The sequence below is a fragment of the Lutra lutra genome, chromosome 12 (genome assembly GCF_902655055.1).
Source record: "Lutra lutra chromosome 12, mLutLut1.2, whole genome shotgun sequence".
Classification (NCBI taxonomy): Eukaryota; Metazoa; Chordata; class Mammalia; order Carnivora; family Mustelidae; genus Lutra; species Lutra lutra.
In genome coordinates this window covers 14,286,041-14,301,200 of record NC_062289.1, presented here as the reverse complement: position 1 = coordinate 14,301,200, position 15,160 = coordinate 14,286,041, and the positions used below count along the sequence as shown (strand labels likewise).

General features: G+C 40.1%; 1 pseudogene; it reads left to right on the top strand.

Moving 5' to 3' along the window:
• Positions 1 to 2,275: 2,275 nt before the first annotated feature.
• Positions 2,276 to 14,673, top strand: LOC125081729 (tubulin alpha-1C chain-like; annotated as a pseudogene).
• The last annotated feature ends 487 nt before the right edge of the window (positions 14,674 to 15,160 follow it).

Genomic DNA, 15,160 nt, shown 5'->3' with positions numbered 1-15,160 from the left:
AGGGGAGCCTTGGAATAGTTGAATAGTAATTGAATAGTAGACTGGCTTAATCCAATTTATATTGGATATACTTGTGCTTTGTAAGATGCTTTTGAAAAGGAGATGAGTAGAGGCTGAAGGCAGAAGCTATTGAATGCAGTAGCCTAAGCAAGAGAGGATGGCAGCCTGAGCGAAAATGGAGGGAAAGGATCAGATCTGCAACATAGTTGGAAGCAGAACTGGCCTGACAGTTTGAGTGTGAAGAGGGAAGGAAAGGGGTAAACCAAACATGTTGCTGAGATTTCTGACCGCAATAACAGAATAAAATAATGGATGCTGACAATAGTGAGGAAATAAAGAACAAGTTTGGGGGGTTAATCTACATTTTTGTTCTAGATAGGTTAAATTCAAGATATCTGAGCGCTACCTATGGAAATGTTAAGGAAGAAGTTAGTTATCTAATGAACTATTGGGACTTCATCAAGATCAAAAGCTTTTGCAGAGCAAAGGAAACACTCAACAAAACCAAAAAGACAGCTGACAGAATGGGAGAAGATATTTGCAAACGACATATCAGATAAAGGGCTACTATCCAAAATCTATAAAGAACTTATCAAACTCAACACCCAAAGAACAAATAATCCAATCAAGAAATGGGCAGAGGGCATGAACAGACATTTCTGCAAAGAAGACATCCAGATGGCCAACAGACACATGAAAAAGTGCTCCACATCACTCAGCATCAGGGAAATACAAATCAAAACCACAATGAGATATCACCTCACACCAGTCAGAATGGCTAAAATTAACAATTCAGGAAATGACAGATGCTGGCGAGGATGCAGAGAAAGGGGAACCCTCCTACACTGTTGGTGGAATGCAAGCTGGTGCAACCACTCTGGAAAACAGCATGGAAGTTCCTCAAAAAATCGAAAATAGAGCTACCCTGCAACCCAGCAATCGCACTACTGGGTATTTACCCTAAAGATACAAATGTAGTGATCCGAAGGGGCACATGCACCCAAATATTTATAGCAGCAATGTCCACAATAGCCAACTATGGAAAGAACCTAGATGTCCATCAACAGATGAATGGATAAAGAAGATGTGGTGTGTGTATACACACACACACACACACACACACACACACACACACTATGGAATACTGTGCAGCCATCAAAAGAAATGAAATCTTGGCATTTGCAAAGACGTGGATGGAAGTAGAGGGTATTATGCTGAGCGAAATAAGTCAATCAGAGAAAGGCAATTATCTTATGATCTCCCTGATATGGAGAATTTGAGAGGCAATGTGGTGGGCTTGAGGGGTAGGGAAGGAAAAAATGAAACAAGATGGGATCAGGAGGGAGACAAACCATAAGAAACTCTTAATCTCACAAAACAAACTGAAGGTTGCTGGGGGGAAGAGGGTAGGAAGAGGGTGGTTGGGTTATGAACATTGGGGAGGGTATGTGCTGTGGTGAGTGCTGTGAAGAGTGTAAACCTGGCGATTCACAGACCTGTACCCCTGGGGCTAATAATACATTGTATGTTAATAAAAAAAACTTTTTTTTTAAGTTAAATGGATCTCAGGCTAGACTATGGAGTCATCAATATTTGGATAAAGCCATGGGACTATATGAGATGGCCTGGGGAGAGAGGAACCGTGGAGAAGAGGATCCAAATCTGAACCCTGGGACACTCCCCATACTTCAAAATCCAACAGAGCAAGAACAACTACTAAAAGAATTGGAAGGAATATACAGTGAGATAGGAGGGAAACCAAGAGAGTGGTTTCATGGAAGCAAAGAACATTTTTTTTAAGATTTTATTTATTTATTTGACAGAGATCACAAGTAGGCAGAGAGGCAGGCAGAGAGAGAGGAGGAAGCAGGCTCCCTGCTGAGCAGAGCCCGATGCGGGGCTCGATCCCAGAACCTTGAGATCATGACGGGAGACGAAGGCAGAGGCTTAACCCACTGAGCCACCCAGGTGCCCCAGCAAAGAACCTTCTAAGGAGGGTCAGTTTCTACTCACAGGTAGAGATGAGGTTGGATCTGAAACCCACTGGAAGATAACCTCAACAGTAGTTTCAGTGCATTGATAAGAATGCAAACCTGATTGGAGTGGGTGAAAGAGAGACTGTGACTAGAGATGACGGCTCTTTTAAGACATTTTGCCATGAAAGGGAGCAGAGCTACTGGCAGCTAGAAAATAACAGGTCATTTTAGGGTTTTTTTAGTCTTATTTTGTAATAGGAGAAATCAGTCGTGTTCACGAATGAGAATAAGCCAGTAAAATGAAAGAGGATGATGATACAGCAGCAGTAACAAGCAAAAATCGTGCAACCAAAGTCCTTGGGAAGGCGAGAGAGGTTGTGATTCAGAGAACAAATGGAGGGACTGGCTTCCATTATAATAGGGGAGAAGGCAGAGAACAGATGCACGTGGAGGTGATTGGGTAGATTTCGTGGTGGGAAGATTAGGGAGTTTCCACTTAATTCCTTCTATTTTCTCAGTGAAGTATGAAGCATGGAAATCAACTGGGCTGGCATATGGAAAGTTAAATGTTTGAGGAGAAAGAAGACAACATGGTTGTCTCTGTGAATGGCAGGATGAATTACTGAGGGAATTGAAGGATTGCTAAGCAATTTTGAAAGCCCATTTGAGAACAGTAATTGTGAATTTAAAGAGACCTAGTTAACACAAGTGAATTCTTTTTCTCCAGCCAGGAGCAACTATTCAAGAGCAGGTGTGAAATATCAGAGAAGTATAAACAGGGCTGGGTTTTTCTAGATGCTTAAGAGGAGGAGAAAGGACAAGGACTTGAAAGCTACTTGTGAAGCAATGATTATAGCGATGGACCATAGAATCCAAACTGGAGAAAGGGAGAAAGGAAATACTGGAGTGAGGGGGGGGAGTGAATAATAATCCGAGGGATGGGTCCCAATAAAATTTTAAAAATACGTTTTAGTGAAAATATTCAAGTAGGTGAACTGGAAAGATACTTCTTTGGGGAGTAAAAATGAAAAGCAAATAAGATACCTATCCTACCTCCAGGCTGTAAGGTACAGAAGTTTTTGAGAACAAAAATGAAAAGCCTCCACTTTGAAGCTTAGCAGGAAAGGTGGTGTCTTAGGGCGAGCCAGTATTCAATTACACTTGACCCTTGAACAACATGGGCTTGAACTGCACAAGTCCACTTATATGTGGAATTCTTTTACAGTCTAGAGCTATAAATGTATTTTTTCTTCCTTATGATTTTCTTAATAACATTGTTTTTTCTCTAGCTTACTATATTGTAAGAATATGGCATATTATACATGTAACATACAAAATATGTGTTAGTCAACTGTTTATGTTATTGGTAAGGCTTTCAGTCAATAGTGGACTGTTAGTAGTTAGGTTTGAGGGAAGTCAAAAGTTATATATAGCAGATTTTTGACTGTGTGGGGGTCTGTTCATGGGACATACTGGTCTGTAGTTTTCTTGTAATGTGTATGTCTAGTTTTAGTATTAGGATAATGCTGGTCTCAGAGAATGAGTTAAGTATTCTCTCAGTTTCTATCTTCTGAAAGACCGCAGAAAATTGGTATAATATCTTCTTTAAATTTTGATAAGAATTTATCAGTGAACACATCTGGACCTAGTGCTTTCTATTTTGAAAAGTTCTTAGTATTTTGATTCAATTTCTTTAATAAATATAGGCCTATTCTGATTCTGAGTTTTGGCAGATTGTATCAAGGAATTGATTAGTGTCTTCTTTTTTATGTAAGTAATCCCTACACCTAACATGGGGCTTGAACTCACCACCCCAAGATCAAGAGTCATATGCTCTACCAACTGAGCCAGCCAGGCGCCCTGGAATTGGTCCATTTCATCTAAATTGTCAAATGTATGTGCATAGAGTTATTCACGGTATTCCTTTATTATTATCCTTTTAATGTCCATGGGCTCTGTAGTGATGTCCACATCCTCTTTCATTTCTGATAGTAGTAATTTGTGTCCTCTCTCTCTCTCTCTCTCTCTCTGTTTTTCTTAGTTAGCCTGGCTAGTGGCCTCTTGGTTTTATTGATCTTTTCAAAGAACCAGCTTTTGATTATGTTTATTTTTTTCTGTTGATTTCCTGTTTTCAATTTCATTGTTTTTGGTTTGTTTGTGGTTCTAACTCTTATTGTTTCTTTCTTCTTTTTACTTTGGATTTAATTTGTTCTTTTTGTAGTTTCTTTTTTTTTTTTTAAGATTTTATTTATTTATTTGACAGAGGGAGAGAGATCACAAGTAGGCACAGAGGCAGGCAGAGGCGGGGTGGGAAGCAGGCTCCCCGCTGAGCAGAGAGCCCGATGCGGGTTAAGCCTCTGCCTTCGGTTCAGGTCATGATACCAGGACCCTGAGATCATGACCTGAACCGAAGGCAGAGGCTTAACCCACTGAGCCACCCAGGCGCCCCCTTTTTGTAGTTTCTTAAGGTAGAAGCTTAGGTGACTGATTTTAGATCTTCCTTTTCTGATCTGTGTATTCAGTGCTTTAAGTTTCGCACTAAGTACTGTTTTGCTGCTCCTACAAATTTTAATAAGCTGTGTTTTCATTTTCATTTAGTTTAAAATATTTTGTACTTTCTCTTGAGATTTCTTCTTTGACCCCATGCATTATGTAGAATTTTTTTTAGTCTTCACATATTTTGGGATATTCCACTTATCTTTCTGTTACTGATTTCTAGTTTAATTCCATTGTGATCTGAGAGCTGACATTTTCTGATTTCCATTCTTTTGAATTTGTTAAAATGTGTTTTATGGCCCAGAATATGGTCTATCTTGGTGAATGTTCCGTGTGAGCTTGTGAAGAATGTGTTTTCTGCTGTCACTGGATGAAGTAGTTTACAGATGTCAATTATATCCAGTTGAGAGATGATATTATTGAGTTCAACTATGTCCATATTGATTTTATGTCCGTTTTTGAGACAGTTGAGGTCTCCAACTGTAATAATAGATTCATCTATTTCTTTTTTTTTTTTAAACATATAATGTATTATTAGCCTCAGGAGTACAGGTCTGTGAATCACCAGGTTTACACACTTCACAGCACTCACCATAGCACATACTCTCCCCAATGTCCATAACCCCACCACCCTCTTCCTACCCTCCTCCCCCCGGCAACCCTCAGTTTGTTTTGTGAGATTAAGAGTCTCTTATGGTTTGTCTCCCTCCCGATCCCATCTTGTTTCATTTATTCTTTTCCTCCCAAACCCCCATGTTGCTTCTCGACTTCCTCATATCAGGGAGATCATATGATAGTTGTCTTTCTCCAATTGACTTATTTCGGATTCATCTATTTCTCCTTGCAGTTCTATCAGTTTTTGCCTCACATATTTTGACACTCAGTTGTTAGGCACATACCATCTTAGGATTGTTAGGTCTTCTTAAAGAATTTACCCCTTTATTATTACATAATGCCCCTCTTTATCCCTGATAACTCTTTTGTCTGAAGTCTGCTCTGTCTGAAATTAATACAGCTACTCTTGCTTTTTTTAATTGGTGTTAGCATGGTATATCTTTCTCCATCTATTTACTTTTAATCTTTATGTGTTTTTAAAGTAGGTTTCTGGTAGATAACAAATAGTTCAGTCTTGTTTTTTTATCTACTCTGAGACTCTCTTTTGACTGGTACATTTAGATCATTGAGGTTCAAAGCATTGATACAGTTGGATTAATATTTACCATATTTGTTATGTTTTCTATTCATTTTGCTCTTTGTCCATATTTTTGTCTTGTTTTTCTTCTTTTTGTGGTTATAAATTATAATTTTAAATGTTTCCATTTTCTTTCCTTTCTTAGCATATCAATTTTCCGTTTTTAATCAGAGTTTCTAATATATATTTACAGCTAATCCAAGTCCAATCTCACTGAACACTAGAATGCTTCAAAGGCAGTGTAAATAACTTATAATAACAAAAAAACCTAATTCCTTTCATTCCTTGTATTATGCTGTCATTCATTTCACTTATATATAAGCATATATTAGCATATATATATAATATATACATAAGCATACATAAATCAACAAAGTATACATAAGCATACATAAATCATAATAAATGATGTATTTTGAAAAAACTGTTATTGGGGCCCCTGGGTGGCTCAGTGGGTTAAGCCTCTGCCTCCGGCTCAGGTCATGATCCCGGGGTTCTGGGATCGAGCCCCACATCGGGCTCTCTGCTCAGCAGGGAGCCTGTTTCCCTTCCTCTCTCTCTGCCTGCCTCTCTGCCTACTTGTGATCTCTGTCTGTCAAATAAATAAATAAAATCTTAAAAAAAAAAGAAAAGAAAACACTTATCTTTTAGAGTAAGGAAAGAAAACGTTTTTATTTTACCTTCACTTATTCTTTCTTTAATGGTTTTCCTTTCTTCATATAAATCTGAGTTTCTGACCAATACTATTTGCCTTCTCTCTGTTAACATTTCTTGTAAGGCAAGTCTGGTAGCAACAAATACATTCAATTTTTGTTTACCTGAGAAAGTCTTTATTTCTCCTTCACTTTTGAAGGGTAATTTCACAGGTTACAGAGTTCTAAGTTAGTTATTTCTCTCAATACTTTTTCGTCTCTGCACTCTTCTCTTACTTGCATGGTTTCTGAGGAGAAGTTGGAAGTAGTTCTTATCTCTGTAGGTAAGACCTTTTTCCCCCTCTGTCTTTCAGGACTTTTTCTTTATCTTTGACTTTCTGTAATTTGAAAATAATATGCTTATGTGTATTTTGTCTGGCATTTATGCTGATTGGCATTCTCTGGGATTCTTAGACCCGTGGTTTGGTGTCTGATATTAATTTGGGGGAATCCTCAGTCATTATTGTTTTAAAGATTTCTTCTGTTTTCTTTCTCTCTTTCTTCTCCTTCTGGTATGCCCATCACACATAAGTTTTTAGTTGTCCCGGAGTTTTGGATATTGTGTTCTGGGCTATTGTTCCCCTCCCCACCCCCCCCCCCCCCCCCCCCCCCCCCGCCCAGTGTTTTCGGTTTGCTTTTCATTTCTGGAAGTTTCTGTTGAGATATCGTCAAGTTCAGAGATTCTTTCCTCAGCCATATCCAATCTATTAATAAGCCCATTAAAGGCATTCTCCCTTTCTGTGCAGTGTACTTCATCTCCAGTGTTCCTTTTTGGTTCTTTCTTGGGATTTTCATCTCTGCTTACAGCACTCGTCTGTCCTTGCATGCTGTCTGCTTTATCCATTAGAGTCCTTAGCACATCCGTCATAGTTGATTTTCAGCTCCCCGTCTGTAATGCCCATATCCCTGCCAGGCCTGGTTCTGCTGCTTGTTCTGTCTCTTCAAATTATATTTTTGCCATTTGGTATGCCTTGCAACTTTTCCTTGATAGCCAGATACTGTGTGCTGCGTAAATGGAACTACTGTAAATAGAACTTTAATAATGTGGCAGTAAGGTGTGCAGGAGGCAGCCAATATTCCATGCCTCTACGATTAAGGCCTCAGCCTTTTGCAAGCCTGTGCCCCTGGACTGTGAACTTAACAAGCGTTTCTCAGTTTTTCTCTCCCCCTTAGGGGGACAGGTGGGTGAGAGTAGGCTGGAATTTGATAACCCCCTTCACCAGGTTAGTTAGGCTCTGATAAGACCCATCAGTTAGGCTCGGGCTAAATAGTTTCCCCTGAGGGCAGGCCTTGTTCAGAAAAACCAGTTCAAAATGGTTCCTTTTCCTCTCCCTCTGCCAGAAGCACAGGAGATTTCTCTGATATTTACTGTGAGGACCTGGTTGAGCTCCTGAAAGTAAAACTTACAGAAGTAGGGGGAGCCCTCTACAACTGGGTCCTCCTAGAGTTTTTACGCTCAGACCTGCCCCCTCTGAGGCTTCAGCAATTCATCCATTGCCGTTGGGGTTTTCCTGCCCAGCACTGGGTCCCAGGCAATTTCAGCTCACGAGTTTCTGGGATTCTCTGGGTTTGCCTGTCAGTTTCTAACTTGGGGGGCAGCAGTGTGCCCTGTGACCTCACTTCGCTTATGGATTTGAGAAGATTTGTTGATTTTTCAGTGTGTCTGGACTTTCACTTGTTGTTAGGACAGAGTGGCAACTCCCTGTGTGCAGAACTGGAAATGGGAAGCGGCACAGATTTTTTTTTTTTAAATGCAAAACACAGAAAAGAGAGCAAAAGTCATATGAAGGAGAAAAGAAAGAATGGGTAGAAATATTATTTAAAAAGCAAAATGGCCAAGAATCCTCTCAAACTGACGAACCATCACGAAGGTCAACGAATCACAAACTAGGGATAGATTCCAAGAAAACTAAGTCTACATATGTCATAGTAAACCTGCTGAAAACCAAATACAAAGAGAAAATCCGAAAAGCAGCAATTATAAGACTGATAGTTTACTTACCAATAGGAACAAAAGAATGATGTCTTTAAAAAGCTGAAAGAGGGGCACCTGGTTGGCCCAGTGGGTGGCGCATGCGACTCTTGATCTCTGGGTCGTGATCACACTGGGTGTGAAGCCTACTTAAAATAAAAATTAAATAAATAAATAAAATGCTGAAAGAAAATAACTGCTACCCTAGAATTCTATACTCCGCAAAAATACCTTTTACAATGAAGGTGAACTAAGATATTTTTAGACAACACTTGCACACACACCTCCCCCCAAAACCACAATTTTTTTATCAGCAGACCCGCACCTAATGAAAAACCGTAAGAAATTATTCAAGCAAAAGGAAAATGATCCTACATTCCAATAAAATTAAAAAGTTAAGATAGAAGGACATATTCCTGTTACCAACACAAAGGGGCACCTGGCTGGCTCAGTCAGTAGAACATGTGACTCTTGATCTCAAGGTTGTGGGTTCAAGCTACATGTTGGGCATGGAGACTTCTTTAAAAAAACAAAAACTTTAAAAACCCAACACAAGAAGAAACAAAATCTCAGTAGTTCTAGATCTATTAAAGAATCTAACCTTGTGACTTCAAACTATACCACAAAGAAACCCAGTGCCCATATGGCTTCTTCAGTGAGTTCTACCAAATATTTAAGAAGAAAATAAAGGCATTCTTACACGTCCTTTCAGAGTTTTTCCATATATTTCACAGTCTTGCTCAGCAACATCCCGACACCATAAATTGACCCAATTCAAAAAGGATAATGACGGGCCAATCTCTTCGATATGAAAACTCTTAAACTAAATATCAGTAACCTAATTCCACCAACACGAGAAATAACCCAAATATCCTTCACCAGTAAAATGACAACTGAAAAGGGATCTATTCCATATTCATCTATTTCCATGATTCCATGGAAATCATGCAGTCATGAGCTAGACGACTCCCACAAACATGAGCAAAAACTATGCACAAGGGGTGCCTGGGTGGATCAGTGGGGTAAAGCCTCTGCCTTTGGCGTAGGTCATGATCCCAGGGTCCTGGGATCGAGCCCCATATCGGGCTCTCTGCTCAGCAGGGAACCTGCTTCCTCCTCTCTCTCTGCCTGCCTCTCTGCCTACTTGTGATCTCTCTCTCTGTCAAATAAATAAATAAAATCTTTTAAAAAAATTATGCACAAGATAATACTACGGTGCAGACTCCATTTATATAAAGCCCTAAAGCAGACAAAATGAATCACTGGTATTCTAATTAAATCTATCAAGAAAGATGAGGGGGTAATGATTAAAGGGGCTTTGGGGGTTCTGTTCTACTTCATAATTTGGGTGCTGGCTCCGCGTACATCTTCATTTCATGATAATTGGCCACGCTGTACACTTGATGTGTGATCTACTTCAATAAAAGTATTGCTGAAAAGAAACTGTTCTGTCTCCATCTAGACAGAAGCATGAGTTGTCTATTATGGCCAGTCTGAACCTGACCAGTCTGAAAGCAGAAGTGGCCATCGGCACATAGGAGAATACCTGTCCTTGTGTTCATATGTAAGGGACATACAGCTGCTTTGTCCCTCGAATGATTAAAGTAGGGTTAAGAAGAAGGGAAGTAGAGGAAATAGAAATTCTCTCTCTGTTTCACTTGAAACCATTTTATCTATAACAAAATATCCAAACAATAGTGATAACGACTAATTTTACAGTTCAGTTCAGAAATTCATTTATTTTGAATATCCAAATCCATAGAACTAAAAAAAAAAAAAATTCTTGTCTACCAAAGCAAGCAAGATAGGTTTCCATGTATACAGTTCAAAATTTCTCATAAATTCTCGTGTTCTGTTCAGGTATCGTTACGGATAGTATTGTGCCTTAATTTATCTCTGAATCAACACTCATTTATCAATGCCTTACTTTTGTTTAAAAAGTGTTTTATGGGCAAGATGAGAAGAAGAGCAGAGCATAACAGGGTAGGTAAGGAAAACGTTTGTGTTTATTAGTAAGTTTTCACTGCAAGAAAGATTTGTAAAGCCCTACATTTATTTAATAACTTCGCTTTTTAAATGTATTCTCCTTAGCTCCTTACCACAGTAACAGTAACTATTTGATATCACCATGTCAAAAAATAAGGATTTTGTTAAGAAGATCATGTCTTTTTGCTGCTGCTTAAATGAAGATTAAAATGTTACATTAAGATTAAAATATTACATTAAACTGTAATATAAGACTTAAAAGCCATCCACTAGAAACAAAAATGATAGCTACATTTTTATGTTACCTTTTTGATTCTGAAAACTGAAGAGTTCTTGCAGAAGTGGGAAGTGGTGGGGATTTCCAGGGTGAGACGCACACTATATCCATATAGAAGAGTTTTCATGTAAACCTATGATTCCTGTATTTGGATAATGTACTTTGTTTTTCCTTAGTACAAATAAGTACAATTCATTGTCAGCTGATTACTTTTTTAAATCAGAAACATTTAACTTTACTATATAGTAAAATATCTTTTGCCTAAAATGTATTTTTATTTATTACATATAACCAAAATTTAATTGTACATGTGCTGGTAAATGTGGGGTTTCTTAAATCATAAGCAACGTTTAAACTAGTTTCTGTAAATGATGAACAACCTGACTGTAATATGTACGTCCTTTGCTTAAGAGAAAAAAACAGTATTTGAAATAACTTTCATGTTCCTAACAATAAATGTTGTTTTTATAGGAAAGAGGACATCCTCATGTCCGTTTTAGTGGATTTTGTTAACAAATGGTATTCTACATTAATATTTATAAAATATTTGAATTATATGAGTGATACTTCTGTGAATATAGAAATAGAGTCTCCAAAGAGTAATTTTGTTTTTTTTTAATTAAGCTCTTTTTTTGCTAGTAGGTTTAATGTGTTAACATGGGCATTCTATTGTTCAAAGTGCTTCCAAAACCAGCACACTCACCTCTGGGGCTTTCCAAGCAGAAGTTTAAGTCCTTTAATCTTTTTTGAGAAAAGAAGGGGGTAATGTTGGAAATGTGCCAGGAATAAGCCTTGGTATTTCTCATGAAGCGCCACAGTGAAAGTACCCTCTCCACGAGTCAGTTCCTTGTAGCAAAATCCTAATCTCATCTGGCTTTCACACCATTACTTTTTCTAGAAAGCCTTTCTCCATATTCCAGACAACAGTAGTCCAGATAACTAAATAAAGTTGTTATTTTCTCCTTTCTCTTCATCAGCTCACCTGATACTCAAAATTGGTGCTTAGTGAGTCAGGATAACACTCGAGAGCCAGATAACCAGGGTTTGAATCCCAGTTCTGCCACATTGGCAAGTGACCCTAAGGCAAGTTGTTAACCACACTGTGCCTCAGTTTCCTCATCTGTAAAATGGGACTAATAATAATAATAATATTCCTTACAAGGCTGTGGCAAGGATTAAATGAACTTGCATGCTTAAGTATGCTATTAGTGTTTGCTATTATTATTGTCTTTCTAGAAACCTCCTTTACATCTATGGATAAAATCATGTTTATAATTGTTTACAAACAGGGGATATTACTCTGTAACTTGCTTCTTTTACTTAGTATATGATAGACATCTTTCCGAAACCAGCTGCCTTATACTCTAAACTACAAGGGACTAGAATTTTTTCTACCATTTCTCCATGAACACTCACATTTTCCTCTTTTTTTGGTTTTACAAAAATGCTAAGGTAAATAGGCATCCTTGTATATCTCTCTTTATGTCTTTATATATTAGAGTCCAAGACATGGAATTGCTTTTTTAGAGGATATTTGCACTTCTAATTTTTTTATTTTTTTATTTATATATTTATTTATTTATTTTTAAAGAGACAGATCACATGTAGGCAGAGAGTCAGGCGGGGGGGTGGGCGGGAAGCAGGCTCCCCACTGAGCAGAGAGCCCAATGCGGGGCTCAATCCCAGGACCCTGAGATCATGACCCAAGCCAAAGGCAGAGGCTTAACCCACTGAGCCACCCAGGAGCCCCTGCACTTCTAATTTTTTTAAAGGCAACACTGTCAGAGCGCTTTCCAGAAACCCCGAAGTAGCTGGGCAGTCTGCAGAGTCGGGAGTTACAACGCAAAACAAGGGGTCTGACGAGCACAAAGCTGGGAGGGGGAATTGGAAGTGTGCTGCTCTACAGTCCTTACACTATACGTCAGGTGACAGACTTGTATCTGAAGGTGGACTGTGACAAGTTACAGATGCATGTTGTAAACCCAGAGCTAAAACAAATAAGCAGGTATATAAAGTAAGCTAACAGTGAGACAAAATGGAATCCTAAGAGCCCAAAAGAAGATGAAAACATTGGAACAAAGACGGAACAAACAGAAAACAAATAGCAAGACAGTAGACTCGAATTTCACCACCTGTATAGTCACATTAAATGTGAATGATCTGAAAACTCAAAAGATAGAGCCTGTCAAAATGGATAACATGAAAAAACAAGACCCAATTATATGCTGTCACGTTACATAGATATAAATTGAAATAGAGGGTCCGGGGCCCAGGGACATGACGGAGCTGGAGGCTCTGCACTCCCAGGACTCTGCCCATGACTTACTTTACCTGGTGCCTCTAGTCACCTGGGCTTTGCCTACCTGACACACCCCCTGAAACCCACTGAGGACAGGGCAGATGCTTCACCTTTCTTAACCTTCCAATAGCCGTCTCCATCCTTGTCCTCACCCCACTGGCCCTTCTGTGGCCTCAGGATATCCTTTCCCCTTCCTAGTTCTGGCTCCTTCAGAGGAGTTTCCTTTGAACCTTTGAACTCCACAAGCAGCATCATACACCTTCAGGCCAAGACAACCATGTGGGGCCAGCGTCCCAGGGACTCAGAGGTGGGGCTGCGGAGGCTTGCGTGAGGTCCAGTGTCCACCCTCTGGCCACTTGGCTGAGAGCATGGTAGGGAGGGAGGGTGATATATTGGGGCCCTCTAGGCTGGCCTGTGTCTCACCGCTTCTCCTCCAGAATCCCTGGTAGTCTGTCAGTGAGAGGTCCTTGTCACCATCCCCTTGCCTTCTCCCGCCCTGCAGAGCCCTACAAGTATCAGGCATCTCTATCTGTGGTGGCCTGGCTGGTGTGCAGATGGGCAATGACTACTGGGAACTCCATTGCCTGGAACAGGTGTCCAACCTGAAGGCCAGATGCCAAGTGACACCGCTGGGGGAGGAGATGACTCTTTCATTGAGACAGGTGTTGGTAGGGCAGTGTTTGTAGACCCGAAGCCCACCATCACTGATGAAGTTTGTACCAACACCTACCATGAGCTCTTCCACCCTGAGTAGCTCATCCCAGGCAAGAAAGATGCTACGAATAATTATGGCCCTAGGCACTACACCATTGGCAAGGAGATCATTGACCTCACCTTGGACCAAATTCAGACCAGGGCACAGATTTTCAGGGCTTCTTGTTTTCCCACAGCTTTCGTAGTGGTACTGGTTCTAGGTTCAATTCCCTGCTAATAGAACCTGTCAATTCTGGAGAGAAGTCCAAGCTGGAGTTCTCCATTTACCCAGCCCCCAGGCTTTCACAGCTGCAGTTGAGCCCCACAACTCCATCCTCACTCCCCAAACCGTGGAGCACTCTGATTGTGCCTTCATGGGAGACAACGAGCCCATCTATGACATCTATCATAGAAACCTCAATACTGAATGCCCAACCTGCACTAACCTAAGTAAGCTGATAGGTCAAATTGTGTCCTCCATCACTGCTTCCCTCAGATTTGTTGATTTGACCAACCTGGTGCCTTTATTGCCACATTTACTTCTCTCCGGCCACATGTGTCCCTGTTATGTCTGCTGAGAAAGCCTACCAAGAACAGCTAACTGTAGCAGAAACCACAGACACATGCTCTGAGCCAGCCAACAGATGGGGAAATGTGCCCCCTGCTGTGGTAAACACATGGCTTGCTGCCTGTTGTGTCATGGCGACAAGATTCCCAAAGATGTCAATGTTGCTATTGCCACCATCAAGACCAAGTATACCATCCAGTTTGTGGACTAGCGTCCTACTGGCTTCCAAGTTGTCATTAATTACCAGCCTCCCACTGTAGTACCTGGTGGAGATCTGGCTAAAGTACAGTGAGCTTCGTGCCTGCTGGGCAACACCATAGCCATTGCTGAGGACTGGGCTCACCTGGACCACAAGGTTGATCTGCTGTATGGCAATCTCGCCTTTGTTCACTGGTATGTGGATGAGGGCATGGCAGAAGAAATTTTTCTAAGGCCCATGAGGACATGGCTGCCCCTGAGAAGGATTATGAGGAGGATGGAGTGGGTAGTACTCAGGGAGAGGATGAAGGTGAAGAGTACTAACCTGTCTGCTGAAATTTTGCACTCTCTTGTCTTGGGACTGTCCTATTTCCATTGTTCTGTGAAGCTGTCCATTGTGGCCTTAACTTGTCAACAAAAGTGATTTTTTTTTCTATTATCAAGAGGATATTAAATCACTTATTGATTACACACAATGAATGATACACAAGCTTTAATCCCATCTATAATTTTATCTGATACCATAATTCAATTTAGATATATTGCATAGCATGTACCAACAATCATACTAGCCAAATAACCAAATATCCATGACTTTCCTTAGGCGACCCTTTTAATGGTGAACTCCAGGTCACAACACATTAACTGTCAGTTCAACAACACCAAAGTTTGTGGAGACAATGGCTTCTGTGCCCAAGCAGTTTGCAAGTAAATTTCAAATGGAACCTGGCATCTCCCTCAAGGAATTCTAACTTCACCCTATTGGGGTAGTTTACCAAGATGACTCCAAGTAGACTAATTTCACACAGCA